This window comes from Sus scrofa, chromosome 2 (genome assembly GCF_054392235.1).
Source record: "Sus scrofa isolate SSC_HxYL_T2T_F1_AM1 chromosome 2, Sscrofa_HxYL_maternal_Yorkshire_Landrace_v2.0, whole genome shotgun sequence".
NCBI classification, from domain to species: domain Eukaryota; kingdom Metazoa; phylum Chordata; class Mammalia; order Artiodactyla; family Suidae; genus Sus; species Sus scrofa.
Genome location: NC_139384.1, coordinates 145,917,137 through 145,929,808, shown reverse-complemented (window position 1 = coordinate 145,929,808; position 12,672 = coordinate 145,917,137). Strand labels below are relative to the sequence as shown.

The 12,672-nt window shown below is 54.9% G+C and overlaps 1 long non-coding RNA gene across 1 annotated transcript in view; it reads right to left on the bottom strand.

Moving 5' to 3' along the window:
- The window catches only part of LOC110259479 (uncharacterized), an 85,910-nt gene extending 74,451 nt beyond the window's left edge, over positions 1-11,459 (bottom strand). Inside the window, exons 1-2 of the long non-coding RNA XR_014838794.1 lie at positions 11,240-11,459; positions 4,510-4,716 (exon numbers count right to left, since the gene is read on the bottom strand). This is a non-coding gene — a long non-coding RNA (uncharacterized LOC110259479). The remainder of the gene's footprint in view (positions 1-4,509; positions 4,717-11,239) is intronic.
- Positions 11,460-12,672: the final 1,213 nt, after the last annotated feature.

Here is a 12,672-nt window from a genome sequence, read left to right as displayed (position 1 = left end):
CTGCACCTACCGCTTTCCCTGTGCACGATGCACCTGCTGGTTCTAGGGCCCCTCTGCACTCTGACCTCCCCCAAGAGCAGATACAGAAACTGTAACCAAAACAGTGCCTGGCAAGCAGGTGGCTGGCACACAGTAGGACTCAGAAAATCTTTATTAAATAACCAGTTGAGAAGCTTATGGCCCACTGACGGCCTGTGTCATCAGGGGGGCTGTCTGGGCTCCTCACTCTTAATCGCAGCCTCCTCCCTCTTCTCCAGAACCCCACATGCCTGTGGCCCCCGAGCCTTGGTGCAGCACGGCCCCTGCGAAACCCGTGCACACATGTTCACAGGCAGAGTCCCTCCTGGGGTCCCAGCTTAAATCTTTAAATCTGCCTCCTTGGCAGCAGACTTCCCAGGGATCTGTAGTCTCTCCCCCATGCCACCCACTCAAAGTGACATCCTCGTTGTTCTGGATGGGAGATATCAAAAGTCACAGGTAATTTAGTTTGCTCCGGAGCATAGTGGGAGATTATTTATCTGGGCTCTCTAGAAAATGAAGGCTGTAGTAGATCTCACTGATGCTATTATCCCACTGAGAGGCAGAAATAATCCTGAAGGTGGCACGTTAAATCATTGCTTTATAATTTACTAAAACAAAACTAATACCCAAAGAAATGTTTTCTCCACCAGTTTATAGCAATTTCACCATTAAACTGTCTTTGATTGCAATTCATAACAATGAATAAAGAAGAGGAAAAAGGCTATCTTCAACCCCGCCAAGGAATTTATTTTTCTGAACACTTAACAATTTTCTCCAGAAGGAAAAGCAGTGGGCGTCACTTTCAGCAGAGTGACAGCCCAGCTAAAACGATGCGTGACAGAGACCAGGGTCACATGTGTGAGCAAACAGCTTGATCCTCCCGTCTCCCCAGAGAAAGCCACCAAGTCCTCTTGCTGGGACCGAAGTCTCAATGGCCCTCATGGTAACAGCCTAGATGGGGCAGCACAGCAGTATTCCTGGGCTCTGGGGGGTCAGGAGCTTTGGCTTTCCAAGTCCAGCAGTATTTGGAGTTCCCGTCGTGGCTCAGCAGTTAACAAATCTGACTAGCATCCATGAGGACGCAGGTTCGATCCCTGGCCTCGCTCAGTGGGTTAAGGATCTGGCGTTGTCGTGAGCCGTTGTGTAGGTCGCAGACGTGGCTAGGATCCTGCGTGGCTGTGGCTGTGGTGCAGGCCGGCAGCTACTGCTCTGATTCAACCCCTAGCCTGGGAACCTCCATATGCCATGGGTGCAGCGCTAAAAAACAAACAAACAAACAAAAAACACACACAGTCCAGGAGTATTTATGGTAAGGGCTCCTGGCAGGAGTGGGAAGCCAGCTCCCAGGTGGAGATGGACTCTGGGAGTGTCTAGACATCAAGCCACATAGAGGCAGGTGACAGTCACAAAAGAGAGGGGCAGGACCACTGGTCTTCAGCCACAGCTCGCGCATGGAAGGAACCCACATCCTGGTGTCTGGAACCCTACCCCCAGAGGCCAGGACCTGCACGCCTGGGCTCTCGAACCCCAGAGTAAGCAGCTCCACACAGCGTGGGATGGACAGACCGGCGGGAAGTAGGGCAACAGGCCACCTGCTCAGCGGAAGGCGACCAATCCCTCCCCGCTTGGACACTTCCCTAAGGCCTGTGTATTCTGTTACCACGTGACTCTCAGCCCTCTATCTCCAGCCAGCTCTCTACCCCAAGTGTCAGACAAAAATAGCCAACAGCCCCCTCGACCTTTCCTCTCAGACACTGCAACATCATTACAAAATAAGGGACATTTAAAACTCAACCATCCAGGAGTTCCCGTCGTGGCTCAGCGGTTAACAAATCCGACTAGGAAGCATGAGGTTGCAGGTTCGATCCCTGGCCTCACTCAGGGGGCTAAGGATCCAGGGTTGCCGTGAGCTGTGGTGTAGGTCACAGACGTGGCTCGGATTCCATGTTGCTGTGGCTCTGGTGTAGGCCAGCAGCTATGGCTCCAATTTGACCCCTAGCCTGGGAACCTCCATAGGCTGCAAGAGCGGCCCTAGAAAAGACAATCAATCAATCAATCAATAAAAAACTCGACCATCCAAATCTGAGCTAGTGATTCTCTCCAGCTAGTGATTCTCTCCACTGAACCTGACTTCCCCACCTGAAGGGAGTGGCTCCTTCACGCAGCCAACCACCCTGCTGGCAAACCAGGCACCTGGGAGCTCCCCTCAGCACCTGCCCCACCTCCCACAGCATCCCCAACTTCCCCCAGGTCCTGGTGAAGCCACTTCTTTCACATCTCGCAAATAAGTGCCCCTCTCTGCATCTTGCATCTTCACCTCCACCATCTGGTCCAAGCCACGACTGTGTCTCATCAGGACACCTGCAGGCATCGGCTAACTGGCCTCCTCACTGCCATTCTGGCTCCTGGAGGATCCCAGAGTCACTCATCCTCTGCTTAAAGCCTTCAGTACAATCCCATTGGTCTTGGGATAAAGACCCCATTTCCTGCCCAGGCTCCATGGCTCTGTGTGGACTGGCTCTAGCTTCTCTGGCCCATTCCGCCTCCCACTCCCAGGAGCCCCTTCATCTCTGCACACCAACCACCAGCCTTCATTCGGTCCCTTGAACTCACCTGGACCCTCCCGTCCCAAGGCCCATCACACCCCATCTTTCTTGCGTCATCATCTCAAGGTTTCACTTCAGGTCTCAGCTTCAAGCTGCCTTCCCATGGCAGGAGGTCCTCCCTTTTTCTTACAATGCTCGTCCAAGTTTACAAGGCTGCTCTCCTCCGCGTGGTTATTAAAAGACTGGCCCACCTGAACCTAAGCTCCATGAGGGCAGGGACCATCGATTTTGCTCCTCATGATGCCTCTAATGAACAGTTATTATCGAGATGGATAAAGAATAAAGGACAAGATCAGGGTTCCAAGACCTGGGACCAAGCACCATTTCTCAAAGGAAGAATACGCAAGACTTAGTCCAGATGTCAGCCCCCAGTGGCCCTAGACTGACTCCTGGTACCAAGAGCACACAGACTCAGGACACCTGCCCTTCATCTACTTCTCCCTTGAGTGAGAGTATGGGGAGGCTCCGGGCCACTGGTCCATATGCTTTCAGATACACACCCCACTGTTCTCCCAGGCGCACCCCTGAGGCACCAGTGACACCATGGGAAAAGAAGCAGTAGGCTTCTCCCTCAAAAATTTGGGGTCCTCTCAACCAGAACCACCTACCCGTACCCATGGGCAGCTCTATCTGCCTTGTCCATCCCCACCCCACATGCAGCCCTCATCTTGTTGGCCCTTCAAGATTCTTCAGCGAAAAACACCACCCCTGAGCCACCGCCAGGAAAAACCCTGAGTATGGGAGGTGGTTCCGGCTGGTCCCATGACCAGCAAGCTTGACAATATAATAAAAGGAGCTCCCTGGGTGTCCATTTGCTGACAGTGAAGCATCCCCCAGGAGAAGATCTGTCCCGAGAGAAAAATGACCAAGCATGACGAACTTAACCCAGAGACCAAGCCCAGTGATGTGACCAGCTCCGTTCCTGGTGATGCGACCTGGGTGCAAGAGAAAAGAGGGCTCTCCATCAAACCCAAAGCCCCTCCGCCACAAACACTGCATTTGGGCAGGATGTCGGCAGCCGGGCTGCACCACACTCCCCCCAACTGAAGAAGACGTCAGAGTCTTTACTTCCGCATAAGCTGGAAGCCACATGCGCGAACCGGAAACACGCAAGAAAGTGGCTCCAGGAGGGAGGGCAGCAGCCTCCAGGCTCAGCAGGGCCGACGGGATCTACTAGAGCCCAGCAGACGGGCCCAGAGCCAATGAAGAGAACACAACCCAGGCACTGCCCCAGTCCCTGACCCACCCTGTTCATAGACATAAACGGCAATCACGAAATACTTGGGCAGAGCATGTTGGGTCCTAAGGGTCAAAAAAACACGTGTGAAGATGTGCCAGCCAGGAGAGAGTTTAAATCCCCCGGTTACTTTACAAAATTTGTAAAAATCGAAATGGCTCCCGGACAGAGTTCCCGTTGTGGCTCAGTAGTAATGAAAGCAACTAGTATCCATGAGGATATAGGTTTGATCTCGGGCCTCAGTCAGTGGGTTAAGGATCCGCTGTTGCCGTGAGCTATGGCGTGGATCTGGTGTGGCTGTGGCAGCTAGAGCTCCATTTTAGCCCCTAGCCTGGGAGCTCCCACATGCTGCAGGTGCAGCCCCTAAAAAGACAGAAAAAAAAAGGGTTCCTGGAGACTCAGACCCTCCAAATCTAAGTCCAGGGAGATAGGTTCATGGATCATTATTAAAGTGCTGAGAAAAGGTACAAACCAGGAGACTATTAGCCATCAATCAGACAAATGAGGCTGCAGCCCCATTGGTAACAAGGAGATACAGACACAAGCCAGCAGCACCTGAGGCTCAGGGACACTGGCTCAGATCAAGTGGGTAACAGGGAAGAGTCAAAGCCTGAGCTTCACACCTCTCACCCCAACCAGACTCACCTTGAACCCTCTGCCCTTGGACTTCAGGCTCAGGAGGCAGAAACTGCCTCGTTCCGAGCAGGTGCTAAGTATCAAACGTGCTGCAGTGACAGGCTGATGGCGTCAGCAGTTCTCATAGCTTTGTGCTCTGATGAAGGCACCCAGCCAGGCCAGGGGACAGGGAGGATCGAGTCCCTGAAAGAGCTGTTCCTGGAGCAGGCCGATCTCCTGGGGAAGAGGAGGACATGATATCAATGCACTCTGCCCATGTTGAAGTTTGGGTTGAGCCCCAAAACTTAGGGCACCATGGAAAAAAGGCCCACAATTTCAAAGATTACAGCTCTGCCCCCTTAGCAAGACATTGCCAAGCAGGCCCTTCTCTTCCACCTGGTCACCCCACCTGCCCAGAGAAGGGAGGTCAGCGCTGTTAGAAAGAGGGAATTTGGAGGTCCCCTCAGAGCTTAGAGGTAACAAAATTGACTAGGATCCATGAAGACAAGGGTTCGATCCCTGGCGTTGCTCAATGGGTTAAGGATCCAGTGTTGCTGTGAGCTGTTGGTGTAGGTCACAGACACAGCTCAGATCTGATGCTGCTGTGGCTGTGGGGTAGGCCAGCAGCTACAGCTCTGATTTGACCCCTAGCTTGGGAACCTCCATATGCCGCCAGTGTGTCCCTAAAAAAAAACAAAAAGAAGGGGGGGGGGAGTTCTCAGAACTCCAGACTGTCCCTTCCCAGAGGAGAAATAGAGTGGGTTCTCGGCCCCCAGGTCTGTGTGCAAGTTTTGGGGTCACTGTCAGGAGGGAGATTCCAGCTCATCCCCTAGATGTTGCCTGGACTGTGGAATCGCAGGGCCTGGTGCTTCTGCAGCCCGACAAGTGTGGTGGGGACACAATTCCTATATCCGCTTTAACCCATCACTGAGGCCTCCAGAGTCTCTGTGAACGATCCACAATGGGCTCAGCCACCTGTCTGCCCCCTGCCTAGGTGGCAGATGCCAACCTCACCTCAAGCGCCGGTGACCTCATGGACCGGGCACACTCTGAGGAGATGCCCCAACATGGAACCACTCCACAAAGTCCCCCCCATCCTTGCCCAAGGGCCCCCTCCGTACTGCTCTTCCAGGCTGGGCTGGAGTGGACCCCAGGGAAAGGCCAGGCCTTTTTCAGACCCCCAGGAGAATGCCAGCCCCAGAGGGGCAAGGACAAGGCAGATGCCCCCATCCCTGCTCCCATCCCTGCTCCCCACCCCAGCATCGCCATGGGCCCTTGTGGGAGCAGATAACCTTTGGGATGAACAAAAGGAAGAGAAGGCAAGGACAAGCCTGTCCCCTACTCCCATTTCGCCCCCAGCACTGGTGACTAAGCCACTCTCTCGCTACCACATAGCGGATGCCAAGCTTGAATCCCCAAGAAGGGACATCGTTTTATTTTCCTTTACAAATCATTCTCCTGGGGGGAGGCACAAAATTGAACGGGAATAGTTGAGTTTTAATAATTTGGGGGTTCCTGTAGTGGCTCAGGGGTTAACGAACCTGACTAGCATCCATGAGGACATGGGTTTGATCCCTGGCCTTGCTCCGTGGGTTAAGGATCCAGCCTTGCCGTGAGCTGTGGGGTAGGCCAGCGGCTTCAGCTCCGATTCAACCCCTAGCCTGGGGACTTCCATATGCTGTGGTGGGTGTGGCCCTAAAAAGACAGAAAGACTAAATAAATAAACAAACAAACAAACAGGAACATCAGTATGGAGGGAAGAAAAAAAAAAAAAAGTATGAGGCGTTCCCATCCTGGCTCAGCTGTAACCAACCCAATAAGCACCCGTGAGGACGCAGGTTCGATCCCTGGCCTCGCTCAGTGGGTTAAGGATCTAGCACTGCCATGAGCTGTGGTGTAGGTCACAGATGTGGCTCAGATCCTGCGCTGCTGTGGCTGTGGCGCAGGACAGCAGCAGTAGCTCTGATTTGACCCCTAGCCTGGGAACCTCCATATGCCACAGGTGTGGCCCTAAAAACCAAAAAAAAAAAGGAAGAGAAAAGTCAGTGCCCAGTGAGCGCACAGAGTGAGGCGAGTGACAGGCTCTGGTTCCTGCTGGTCGCACTGCCTCATCCACTAGGGGAGAAGCATAGAGCCACCCCAGGGGGGACTGAGACCAGAGCCCCAGCTGCCAGTGAGACGCCTCAGAATCCAGCTGGCAGAAGACAAGGCGGCACAAGTTCCCTGCCAAGCTGACCTCTCCTGCCACTCATTTCCCATTTGGGGCAAAAACTATCTTTTCTTTCCCAGACCTGCAAGCACCTGAAAACTAATTACCGCCACATCTATGCCAGGACAAGCTGGGCCAAGGGGCCCAAAGAGGCCCGGGGCCAGCCAATCCCTCTCCCTTTCAACACCTCAAAGCCTGGGGTGCAGGCCTAAAGACCTGGGGGGTCCCCATCATCCCTGTGTCCTGGGAATACCCCACCACGTGGACACAGAGAGGAAGCTCGGCCAGAACCCAACCCCGGACAAAGGACACGGAGGAGCATTCGCCTCGAGTCCCCTACCCCCAATCACAGCGCCTCCTGGGCCGCGCTCAGCACCTCGGCTCCTGCAGGAGTGGAAGCAGGATGTGCGGACTAGGAGGTGGATCAAGAATCTGGCACCATGACTAGGAAAGCAACCTAGCAGCCAGGATGGAGACCCGGCTGAGCAAGGCAGGAACCCTGCAATACAGGGACGCTGGCCGCTCTCCCAGACCACAGAGGTCAGGCAGCACCTTCTCCCTCCCCTGCACAGGCCCGCAGCTGCCACAGGGACGGCAGCCTCCCACGGGGAGCCATGACTGAAGCCACTCTACCAGCCAATCCCGGTGCCCGAGTGCTCCTGCAGACAGCCCTCTGCGCCTCCCTGGCCCCAGCTCCTCCATCCATCCATCTCCCTCCACGTTCCTGCACTAACATCCCACTTGTGGGGTCTCGCCATGTGCCCAGAATGATGCTGAGCCCTCGCTCACAGTCTTGTTACCCCTTCTCATCATCCCTGCAGGCAGGGCTATTATCATCATCTCCACGTGACAGAGGAGGAGACTTATATACTTTGCCCAGAGGCATCCAGCAGGTGCACTGCAGAACCGGGATGGAGGCCAAGGCGGTCCAGTTCCCACCTTTTCCCTCAGCCTCCAGGTCCTATCCCACAGCTCTGACCCCCATCTCCAGAGCACCAGACCCCAGAGGGCATCAGGCCTCCTTCCCAGGGAGCTGCCCCTCTGGCTTCTCTCCCCACCCACTGACCTGCGGTTCCCCCGCTTCGAAGCCCCTGGGCTCCCCGGGGACACATTGACAGGCAGGCCCACGCTCAGATACTTTGAGCTCCCTGGGCTGCAGAGTGGCGTCAGGCTCCCCAGATATTTACTAATAAATCCCTGAGAATTTATAATAAAGGTGATGGGCCCTGACTGAGGGGTCCAGGACAAAAGGGAACCAATGACCCGCCACCCTCCACTAGGATATTAAAACAGATGTCTGAGTGTGTAAAATGATGGCTTGTGATTGGAAACTGCAGACGCAATCACAGCCGTCCCTCTTATCGCCACTCAGAACCGAGAAATGCAGCAAGATCTCCATGTTAAAGTCCGTTCTTGCCATCTTGACCCGTGTCTGAAGCCAAGGTTACATTTGAAGGTGGTGTCCTGGTAATAACCCTGCAACCCCAGGAACAACAGAGGAAAGAACTGGCGCCAAGTTCCCGTTGTGGCTCTGGGGTAATGAACCCAACTAGCATCCTTGAGGACACGCGTCCGATCCCGGGTCTCACGCAGTGGCTTAAGGATCTGGCATTGCCGTGAGCTGTAGTGTAAGTTGCAGATGCAGCTCGGATCCCACGTTGCTGTGGCTCTGGCGTAGGCTGGCAGCTACAGCTCCGATTCGACCCCTAGCCTGGGAAACTCCATATGCCGTGGGAGCGGCCCAAGAAATGGCAAAAAGACAAAAAAAAAACAAAAAACAAAAACAAAAAAAAACACTGCCCAGGAAGTTCCCTTGTGGTGCAGCAGGTTAAGGATCCAGTGTTGCCGCAGCTGCAGCGCAGGTTCAGTCCCTGGCCCGGGAACTTCCCACGACCGCTGATGCTGCCAAAAAACAAACACACTGCCCAGCTTGTCCCCCAAGAGCCCAGGACCAGAAGGAGGTAGGGACATCCATCTACCTTCTCACCAGGAGGAGAAAAGTGCCACTGATAGCCACGAGAGGCCACTAGATGCGGAGAGAGAGAGACCCACACAGAAAAGACACAAAGGACTGTCCCCAAAGAGGACTTCTATGTGTTCTCCAACTGGGACGGGCAACTGGGACACCCCCACGCTGGACGTTTCCTCCCAGATGCAGGGCAGGTGTTGCTCTTTGACCCTCCCTTGGGAGAAACGCCAAAGTCACCCAGGTGTCAGGGAGCTGGGGAACGCCCTTGACCCTGCAACTGGGAGTGGAGGAAACCCCAGCCAAGCCCATGTTATCCTGGACATGGGAAGTTCAGGAGCTGGCCGGAACAAGGACAATCGGCCAGCATGTCCTTGAGCAAGCGCTCCCAGAGAGCCCGGGGCCTGAGCCCTGCCTGCCCATCTTCACCAAACCACCTGCATCCTCACCGAGGCCTCTCCTCCCACACACCCTCAGCCCTCATCCTGCCACCTTGAGCTCCCCCTGCCACAAAGGCCAGGAGAAGGTGGGGGCTGAACATAGGTCACCGTGACTTTTTTTTTTTAACTTTTTTTTTTTTTTCTTTTTAGGGCCACACCTGTGGTATATGGAGGTTCCCAGGCTAGGTGCTGAATCAGAGCTACAGCCGCTGGCCTACACCACAGCCACAGCAATAGCAATGCGGGATTGGAGATGAGTCTACAACCTACACCACAGCTCACAACAATGCCAGATCTGCAACCCACCGAGCAAAGCCAGGGATGGAACCCACATCCTCGTGGATCCTGTTCTGCTTCTTTAACTGCTGAGCCATGAGGGGAACTCCCGCCATGACTTTCTTAATGTATAAAACGGTGGTTTTTCCTAAAAAGCAGATTCCCTCTGATTCTACTCGTAGCACATGGGATCCCTGCTTAACCACAGAAACTTGGCCAGGTCTCTGGCCACTGTCGTTCACAGTGAACCACACAGCCCCCGGAGCCCTGTCTCCCATGGATTAAAGGCTCTCTGCCCTGGCACCCACTCTCCTTGAACAGCCCCTCACCAGCCTTCCTGCCGCCCCCCTCCCCACAAACAGCGGGACCTTTACAATGTACATCAGCCAAACTGCACCCTGCCTTAGAAACTCACCAGGGCTGAGCAACACCCTCAAAGGAGAAAAGCAGGGCCCTTTTCGTCTTGTACAAGGCTCCAAGCCCCAGGAATTCCCGTCCCAAACACTTCCGACCTCCCCTGGGGATGCTGCTGGCAGGGCAGGCGTAGCTGCCCCCATCCTACAGCGGGAGCCAGGTATCGGCACAGGCCCAGAGGCTGGGCTTGTTGCCACAGGCAGCCCCCCACCCCCAGATGGGAGACACCTGCTGAACCACCCGCCCTGGCCTGCCTGTTCAACAGAGGCACGGCTCAGGCACAGGTGCCGGGGCCAAGGCCCCGCAGACTTCAGGGCTGGCTGGCTCCACGCATGCGCCCAGGTGCCCTCAAGCTGCGGGGGGGGGGGGGCGGGGGGTGCAGGGTGAGGCGATGCTCCGCCTCGCTCCTGCATCCACAGGCCAGATTCCAGCTTGCTCTGGAGACCCGGTCGAGAATCTGACCTTGCTCGCCACCTCCCCCCCCCCCACATCTCTGGTGGTTTAACACCTTCAATTTCAAAAGGCCCTGAACCCTCATATAAAATAATGGCTGCAAAAGAGGGGCGTGGGCAGAGGTAGGTTTTGTGACTCCACCCACAGGCCCTTAGGCCCTGGGGTCACCTGCACACCTTTGCTCGCACCCTCCCCCACTGTCCAGGCCTCCTGCCCCGACCCCTCCCTCCCCTTGTTGAAGCAGCCACCCCTGCTCACCCTTCACTTGTCAGCTCCCATCCTACCCTGCAGGTTAATTGTCAATTAACTGTGCATTTCTGAGCCCTGGTAAGTAGGCAAAGGGAGACGTAAAGACAGCTGGGGCCCCTACTGAAATTTGCTTCCCCAGGTCAAAGCAGAGGCCCACAGCTGCTCAGAAAATGTTTGTGGAAGGGACCAGTGGCCAAGAAATGAAATCCAGGCTCACGATTTGTTGCAAACCACCGCCCCCGGGTCCCCTCGGGCAGTTGCCATGGCTCCCAGGTGGCCACGGCGGGGCAGCCTTCTCTGGGAGATGGGGCCATCACAGCAACGCCAGATTGTCGAGAACCATTTATTTTGTAAACTCAAATTAACAGGAAGCAATTTCATTAACAGATAGTGCTGCTTGATGCGTTCATTCCCATGCAGGGCTTATTTTTAAAGGGTCTTTAAAAGCTGTGTGGAGCGGGCTGAAGAGCCGCGTATGATTTAATGGAAACTATGGGACATTATGTCTCACCTGGGAACATCCGGAGACCAAGGCCTTTCCCTTGAACTGTGAGGACCCCCCCCACCCCCCATCCCACCCCGCAAGCCACGGCTCTCTCCTCCAGTATGGGATGTGCATACCGGAAGCTCAGCTCTGGAGGCCGGGGCCCAATGTGAGAAGTGAACTCAACACAGCAAAGGCTTCTCCAGGCTGTAGAAGCTCTCAGCCCGATCAGGGCAAAGACATGGCAGAAAAAGAAATCACACACTTACCGACCCTGAGAGGGTCAGGCGGGTGGGATGCACCGGGGAGAGAAGAGAAGCCGCATACGCAGGTGACCACAGGTCAGGGCAAAGTCACAGAGCCCTAGTCAGCTCAGGGCCAGGGGAAACTAGCCGGAGTATTCGAAAGGACATTGTCCTGCCGCTCCACGTAGTCTCAAAGGTCCAAACCCAGCCAGGCCTTTCCAAAGGAACCCTGCCTCTTCGTCTCGTCCTACCCACCACAGCTCTGCTTGAATCTCTTCCCGCCCAACCCCACCCACAACCACCTGCACCATCAGCTGTTTACCATGTCAATCAACAGCCTCATTTAATCCCCCTTTACCCGGTACCCGAGCTCTCTATCCCCAGAACAAAAGCATGACCAGGAACTTGCTAGAAATACAGATCTTCAGACCCCATCACAGACTCCTGAATCAAAAACCCTGAGGGTGGAGCCCAGCAAAACTGGGTTTTAACTCAGCTCCCCCAGGGTTTCCAGAGGCAGAGTTGAGCCTCAGAGGAGAACCCAGGAGCGGATCCACAGCGAGGGGCCTCACCGCCATTCTCTCCCCTGCCCTTTTCGTTCGGTCTCCGGTACCCATTTTCCTGATGTGGCATTAGAGAAATCTGGAAAACAAGCTGGCCAAGATGGAGCTCAGAGGGGGTGGGCAATGGCAGGATAAAGGCCTCTTTGAAAGTGGCAGAGAAAGCCCAGAGAACCTCACACACTGGGGGACCACTCAGCACTGGGATAGCTACCCCAAGGCCAGGCAAGGACACGAAACTAGGTGTCCAGAGGCTCCCATTTACCCAGTCCTTCTGAACATGATCTTAATCCCCAGTAGAAGAAGCCTGGGATTCAGAGGTCATTCACCTGTTTCCTAGGAATCTCTATCCACAGCTGAAAACCCTACCCACTACAGAGGTCAGCGTCAGCCTCCTTCTCAGGCTACCAGTGGGATCACACCCAGTCCACAGCAGAGGCTCAAGTCAAAAGGAGTGGCGGGAGGAGTTCCCATTGGAGCTCCGTGGGTTATGAACCTGATGAGTATACATGAGGTGGCAGGTTCGATCCCTGGCCTCACCCAGTGGGTTAAGGATCTGGCATTGCCATGCGTTGTGGTGTAGGTCGCAGATACAGGTCAGATCCCGTGTTGCTGGGGCTGTGGTGCAGGCCAGCAGCTGTAGCCCTGATTTGACCTTTAGCCTGGGAACCTCCATGTGCCATGTGTGCAGCCCTTAAAAAAAAAAAAAAAAAAAAGGTAGCATCTCTGGCACTAGGTAGGATGGATTCATGTGCAGTCCAGGGTCAGGAAACCACACTGCCCCGCCAGCCCAGGGGCTAGTGACCAACTCCCCAGAAGGAGGCTGGTGCCTCTCTGCTCCTGAGGCTGCTCGTCATGCCCTTCAACATTATTCTTCAGGAATCTGGGCTACTGGCA